Raw genomic sequence first — 7,902 nt, 5'->3', positions numbered from 1 at the left:
AACAAAAATTCACCCTGGAGCTAGGGTTAGGGTCATGTTCCAAAGCATGGGAGTCAGAGTGTTCCACATACACATATATTTATATCTCTGCAGAAGTGTCTCCATGAAATGGAGCAGCTTGAGGAACCTGGGATGGTTGCAGATGCTACAGACCCAACTGAAATCTCTCCGAACAGGAACTGCTAAAAATTAAATTGGATTCTTAGAAAATCACTGATCTTTAGAGCTATTTTCACTGTTTATGTCCAAAGGGTAAATGCAGATAAAAGAATTCATKAGCAGCTTGAGGATAAATCAGTGTTAACCAGAGGAAGCAGCTGTAAGTAATTAAAACTTTTCTGTCTCATAATACCTGTGTTTCTGCAGGAAAAATACTTAGTTTTCAAAGAGAAAAAAATACCTGAACTTACAGTAAATTATTATACAGAAAAGCTGCGAGAAAAACTCTATCCCTGTTTGAAGGAAAAGAAAGCATTTTCCACTTCTTTACCATGAGAAGATATGATCTCTCTTCATCCACAGCAGGAAAAACAAAGACAGGTGGCATTCTGATCAGCTTTCAGGTCAAACGACAGAGCTGTGAGGGCTGTGCATCAAAAACAAACACCCTGAAAACCAAAAAGCAACTATTTGACAGTTAACTCTTTTTACAGTATCTACTTAGTGTCATAAGAGTGGGTGTCAGGCATTTAGCAAAGTCTGTGAGTAAATACTTACCTGAGTTACCTGGRAACAAAACCCTTCTTGTGCAGGAATGAGCATCTGCAAGGTGAAGTCCACCAGGACCAGAAGTGACCAAAGAAGTGGGCTAGAAAAAAAACAAAAAAACAGATCAAATATCTTGAGCTTGAATTTTAGAGATAATAAATGCAAAAAGCATTAGGAAATGTGTACATAACTGTGTAAGGAATTGGGTGTTTCATGCCTGGATTTCCAAGGGCTTGATGGGAGCAGATGAAATAAAGGCAGAGAAAGTGGAATTTTGCAGATCCTGGGAGAATGGGGACCAACAGAAGCCAGGATCATTCTTGTGTCTGTTACACACGCAGTGAAAACGATTGATCTGAGTGTGCACTAGATCACAGCTCAGCCCAACATCTCCATTTTGGCAGATGTATCAAAATTACAAGGGTTTATTTGTTCACCTTCACACTGTTGCAGTTGCCTCAGAAGAATGAGAGATGGCACTGATGATTGTGGGCAACAAAAAATGCGGTGGAAGTCAGAGAAAGAGGCAATGGGAAAGCAGAATCAGGCAACCCTGCTTCTCTCACAAAGTTATTTTTACTTTTGCAATGAAAATGGAAGGAGGCATTTATCCATCACATTGCATTTTTCAMAAATAAATTTTGTTGTTAATGGGAATGATTTCAGTTAATTGCTTCCASCAAAGGATGTAGTATTTTAATTTCATTTCTGTGCCTAGAAAGCTGGAGTGACTTTTTGTGACAGCACACAGATTTCGAATATTTCAGGAGTTCAAAATCCTGGAACATTTATTGCAAAAGTTCAGTTAAATCTTTATAGCAGAACTACAAACACAGGATTTTTTTTTCATATTATTATTGAAAAGACATTTACTTTCTCTTGCTGTAAACTTCTAGTGAAAACTTTGCAGAAGAAGATGTAAGGCAGCTTGGGAAAAATTATTTTCTCACAGACCATCTGGATACCTGAAAGATCTTTCCACCCAGAGGTTTAAAGAATGTAGGAAGAAGGAAAAAGAATTACTTAAACTCACAAAAAATGTAAGTAAATAAGAGCAAAATGTAAATGTGTAATCAAAACATTTTTAGAGCAAGTAAACTAAAATATTATGAGTCAAACAAGAAATTATTAGGTAGTATTAGGCTAAGTGTTTCAATTTTTGTTCCAGCTTGTTTCATGTTCTCTCCATCTAGATTTTTGTGGACAGATTTTAGCCTTTTTTTCAGTTCATTTCACTGAAAAAAAGACCCTTCTAACAGAAAAATGGAAATAACCTTCAGTAAAACTGCRAATTCTCCTGATAAATATTAATTCTTGCTTCTTTAAAAGGTGCTTGTTTGAGGTATTATGAGTAGTAGCTATGTGTGTTAAATCTCCCATTCTTTGTACCAGCTTCTTTAAAAAAAAAAAAAATAAACCAGCCAATGAAAAGTGCCTAGACTGACGCTGTCTCCCTCGGTTAATCCAAGGCCAGCGGAGGGATAATTTGATTAAACTGAGACCCTAATTTATTTAGCTTTAGTTCTGGATCAACCTCTTCTTAATAGAGTGCTGTCGTCTCCGATTGTTTGATGAAAATTAAAGTGACATAAATACCATGGGACTTTTTCAATCTGATTAGTCAGCTAACTCGCATCAATACCAGCCCAGCCATCAGGCGCTGGCGTCCTTCCTTTCACCAGCCTCACTAACAACTGACAAGTTCTCCTTGAAGCCTGGGCACCCACGCTGCCACTCAGACCCCCACACTTAACCCATCATCCCTCCTCAATGGCTCTTGTTTGACAAGGTGCCCACACCTTTTTCCATTGCTGTTCATCAGACAAAGCTAAATATTGTTTTATTAGCAATCAATAGCCTGTTAATCCCAAACGATTTCACAAATCCACTGAGCTCTCAAGCTGATTAAAAACGTTTGGGGTTTTTTTTTTTTTTTTAAGCTGCTAAATTTCAGATGGATTTTCTCCTCTCCTCCCAACCCTCACGCTCTGATATGAGACATTGTAGCTGGTAAGCAAAGCCACAAAAGCAAAAGAGGTCTGTTGTCTTTAATGTTGCTTTTAAGTAGACGTTTGCAAATGCCAAAGTTTCACAGTTTAAACACGAGCAAACCTATGCCACAGAACCCTCAGCACATTTACTGGCTCCTCCACTTCCAATCCATCAGTTTGAAACTTAAGAACACAAGAGCTCCCAAGCCTTCCCTCTTCTTTTTACAGCAATATGGTAAATTCTTGCTTAGTCTGTGAGCTGGGGCACTGAGAAGAGAGAGAAGTAAGCCTCTTTGATTTAGAATATATAAAATGCTAACAAAGCAGCTGTTGCACTGTTGAGCCGTGTTGAATCCACCTCCACACTACAGACACAGGCTGGGACGATTCCTGTGCGTGTCCTGGATGGATTTTCTGGGAGGCACAAGGGGAGCAGCACTACAAACACAATTCCTCTGGGATTTACCCATCCTGGCTCCCTGTCTGCCTGCCTTGGGGCTGGAAACGTTGATTTTGAGAGCTGGGGACGCAGTGGCACTTGTCTTGGGTGCTGCAATGGGATTGAAGGCTGAGACAGACAGGCTGTAGATKTGCTCCCTCTGCAACAACCAGCAAGAAAAGCAGGGCTGTGGACGAGTATTGCCTCAGCAATGTTGCACAAACCCTGCCTGAAATCAGTCTTGAGATGGGTGGTTTTGACTCTTCAGCACAAGACAGTTAACTCTGGGAGAATTTCTTGTTGACTCTGAAGGAGTTCACTGAACGCAAAATTGAAATAACACACATTTGATGCTTTTTGTGCAGGGATTTAACATACTCAAACTGTGTTTTTAGTAGAAGGAGAAAATTCATTTCAGTTGGTACAATCCTGTGGGAAGTCTGTTGAAACAAATCCTTAAGTCACCAGCCTTGAGAACAGAGTCCGAGTTCTGAAACACACAGATATATAAATTCTTAGGGGCAGCATTTCAAGTCAGKAACTTTCAAAAGTCAGCACAGTTACTGTGCTTGGAGTATGCTGTTAAAATAGCTCCAAATTTGGCTGCTCAGTGTCTGTTTCAAATGATTCTTCCATATAAGCTCAGGTCTTTTACAGACTCTCCTCAAACTCTTCTTTCAGCAAWTTTTTCTGTTAGGAGAAATATCTATCTTATCAAAAATACTCATCACAACAGTGGAACATAATGACAAAAAACCCCAAACCCTACTCATAATTTCCAAAATGTTAAATCTCAGACATTTTGAAAGGAACATGTAAGTGTCTGACAAGCCAAATAAAGAAGCAACTGGTGGTTACTYTCTCTCTGGCTACTGTGCATGACCCTGTTGCATTTGACTGTGGTAAAAAAAGGCCACAAATGCTGAAGAATGTTTTTCAGTTTTGTATTTGTAACATTAAAATTAACAAGAAACAATACTAAAATTAATACTCACTCAAGTAAGTATTTACTGGAGTTTACAATTCCTGTCYAAGTCATCTATTCCTAAGGCAAATGATGGTAAATTATTGTTAATTGAAGATCTGAAAACTTTTTGCATTCTAGGATACAGCAACATATATTTTGCATCAGGCAGGCTGCTCTGTGCAGCAACTATTACATAGTTCTTTTCATTTTGAAATTTTAATTACTGCAGATRTACTGTGCAATAGTCTGCAGCATTTAAAGCAGAAAAAGAGTTTACTCCTTGTTCATAGGAGTATTTCTATGTAGTAACAGGAGTAAAATGCCATTGATATCTTAATCTTCACCTGCGTATTCTGCAGAGTATTTGAACATCTAAAGTCATACATAGAATGAAACCTGAAACATTTCCTTTGGCAGTGCAGAAAGGAACACACCATCATCATCAAGAAGTGAGAAGGACTGGAGAGCAGGAAGAACTCCTGCACCACAGGCTCGGGGCACGTCCAGACTGCAGCAGTTTCTCTCTGCAGCAGAGCTCAGGCATTGACAGATCTGCATGAAACTCCACTGTTTAATTCACCATGGACAGGAAGCTTCTCAGGTCTTGTTCAGAGTACTTGTCTTCAAAGTTCCATAATGTCTTGCTTTTAGTGCGCTGCTTTTTATAGGAAAAACGAGTAAATTGCTGAAATAATTCAGGAAAGCAGAAGGCACACATTTTTCTGTCTAACCGATATTAATGCAAGGTTACAACCTCAACTGTGTGTCAAGACTGCAGTGGCTACATCTACAGAGCATTTTGGGTAGTGTTGGAGCATTTTGGGTTGTGTTGGAGCATTTTGGGTTGTGTTGGAGCATTTTGGGTTGTGTTGGAGGATTTTGGGTAGTGTTGGAGCATTTTGGGTTGTGTTGGAGCATTTTGGGTTGTGTTGGAGCATTTTGGGTTGCGTTGGGGCATTTTGGGTTTTGTTGGAGCAGCACTGCGGGTTTGAAGCGATCCCATTTCAGATCCCATTTGGATCAGCAGCCCCCCCTTTGGAGATACACAAAATATCTGAAGATATACAAAACTTCTGCAAAGAGCAGAAGATGGGGAGCCGGGGTCTCCACTCCAGGTGCACACCAGGTCTGCTCTGCAGCAGAAAGGAGGGTCTGAACTGCTCGTCCAGACAGCTTCAAACCCCAAGTGTGGTGCAGTCAGTGCATCCAGGGCACCAGAGGAAATCTGACCTGGATTATAACCCCATTGAGCTTGGAATTATGGAATGGCTTATGGAAGGGATCTCCAAAGATCTGGTCAAACCTGGCTGCTGTGAGCAGGGACATCCCCAGCCAGGCCAGTCCAACCTGGCCTTGATGGYTCCAGGGATGGGGCATCTACGGCCTCTCTGGGCAACCTGAGGGTGCTCACCACCCTCAGCACAGAACATTCCTTCCTTTTGTCTACTCTGAACCTGCCTTCTTCATTTACACCATCACACCTTGCCCTATCACTAGAGGCCCCAGTAAAAACCTGACTGCATCTTTCTTAAAAGGCCCCTTTAAATATAGAAAGACCAGACTTATTGTGCTGTAGACATAAGGATTTCTGCATCTCTTGGTTCTGTTTATTGATCTGCTCCCTGTAGACATAATATTTTTTGCTGTCAGACTGAGTAAGCTGTTATTCCAGAGTTCTTCCCCTTAGGACTAATCCTAGTGAATCATTACAAAGGGCTGCAATTTARAGTAATTCCTCAGAAGTTTCACTTRGTGCTAGGGGTCACCTGYCTCTRCAAACTGAGCATTAGTGATGCTCGAGCATTTTTACAAAACTGAGGTCACCCCGTTTGTTTATTGGACCTGGCAGCCAAGTCCCACAGCTGAGAGCTGAGGCAGATGCTCAAGCTGCTCTTGTCCATATTCCATGAGCAGCAAGGAGATTTCCTGCTTTGCTCAGGCTCTCCAAACCACTGACTTGTTTCTCTGGCAATMTTCAGAGCATGCCAGAGACAGCAGTTTTGCTATTAATTGATCAGGCAGGGTTTGAGGAGCAATAAATTGTTTTTTTTAATGACCATATTTGCATGCTGAAATTCTGAGCTTCAAAGCCCCAGAATGAATAACTCTCAGAGCAGCTCCAGACTAGGATTCTAGATCCGGATCCTGGGTAGAATTTGAGCCAACAGCCAATTCCCAAACAAATTCATCTGGATTTGCAGTAATTGAATAAAATGAAGATTGAGTTTCAGTGGTTTATTTTGACTTTCAGCTTGGAAATACCTGACCATAAATGATTCTTCTATCAATATTATTTTCTTGTTTGTTCCCCAGAAAAAAACTTCAAAAAATGACAACTGCCACTTTTATGTCACCATTACAACACACCTGGTGCAAGCCTATTGAATATTACTTCACTATTACTGAAGCAGCAAGGTGTCCTTGGATTTCAGGCTCAGAGAGTTGTTGTTTTGTCTAAAGATGTGAGAACAGGAKCTTTAGTGCTGCGCACTGGAGAAGTACAAGAACAYAAATATTTRAAAATATGGTGCTAAAAATCCTAAAGCATCAGAACCATTGTATTTCTAGCATAGCTGGTGGCTGGAGCTGCTGTGCTGCTGTGGGAGCTGGGAGTCAGGACCTTTCCCAGCTATTGCCTCTCCAGGAGCCTGCAAGCAGGATAAGGGAAGGAGAATGGATCTAAAGGAGGAATGTAAGGAAAATGCATTTTACATTATGTAGTAAAAAAATACAGTAAAAAAATACAGTAAAAAAATACAGTAAAACCATGGAACAGGTTGCCCAGAAACATCCCTGGAAACATTCAGGACTGGGCTGGATGGGGCTTGGAGCAAACTGATCTGCAAGGTGGGCTGGACTGCACGGCCTCTGGGAGGTTCCTTCCACCCCAAACCATTCTGTGACCCCATAAGGGGCTGCTGGCACCCCCATGCAGCCCCCCAGCCAGCCATGACCCGGGGACACGCTGTGCCACCCAGCAGGTGATGTGCCAGCCCTGCCCTTGGCACAGCCCGTGCTGCCAGCTCCAATCTTTGTGTTCACACCCTGGTGCTGTCAGAGCCCTTCACTTCTGTTTTCCAGAAATGTCTGAGATGCCAAACCCAGCATTTGGGGTGGTGAGAAGAAATAAACGGGTGACCTCTGTCTGTGCTGGAGAATTGTCTGTCTGTCTTTTTTGCTGCTGATGTGCTGTCAGTGCTGGATTTGAATCTGAGCAGTTACAGGATGGCCACAAGTGCTGAAGTCTTTACCCCAGACTTTGTTGTCTGTAAAGCAGAGCATCCTGAAAAACTTGGCCAGGCAAGGAATGTGTAGCTGGGGAAAAACCTCCAAAAGGTTTGGACTGCCCACTTTTTTTGGGTGAAACCGAGAGCAGAATCTGCTCTGAGCAGCSGAAATAAGTTCGGTTCTGCGCTCTTCTAAGGAGGCGGGCGCAGGAATAATTGTGTTCCTTTTGTTTCGCGTTCACGGCATTAAACGAGGCGCTTCCCCTGCTCTCGGGATGTTTGACAGAACTTTTTCCCGTTCCGCTGTGGACGCAGGAGGGCACTSCAGTTCCAGTTTGGGCTCCAACATTTCTGCGGCAGATGGTCCCAAAGCTCAGCCCAAGCCACATTAAAACCTCCAGCTCCAGTTCCAGGAGTTTCCGCTCTTCCCGTCATTACTACGCTTGGCAACCCACCTGTAGCTGGACTTTTAAAAATAAATTATTTTCCCCAACCTCCGCATGAGCAGCAAATATCTGTAGTGCCACGGAAAGGAATGCAAAAAGGAAAAGAAGGGGAAAAGGTGGGAAG

This window comes from Malurus melanocephalus, unplaced genomic scaffold (assembly GCF_030028575.1).
Source record: "Malurus melanocephalus ecotype Western Australia unplaced genomic scaffold, MMel_1.1 scaffold_647, whole genome shotgun sequence".
Lineage (NCBI taxonomy): Eukaryota > Metazoa > Chordata > Aves > Passeriformes > Maluridae > Malurus > Malurus melanocephalus.
This window is presented reverse-complemented; position numbering follows the sequence as displayed.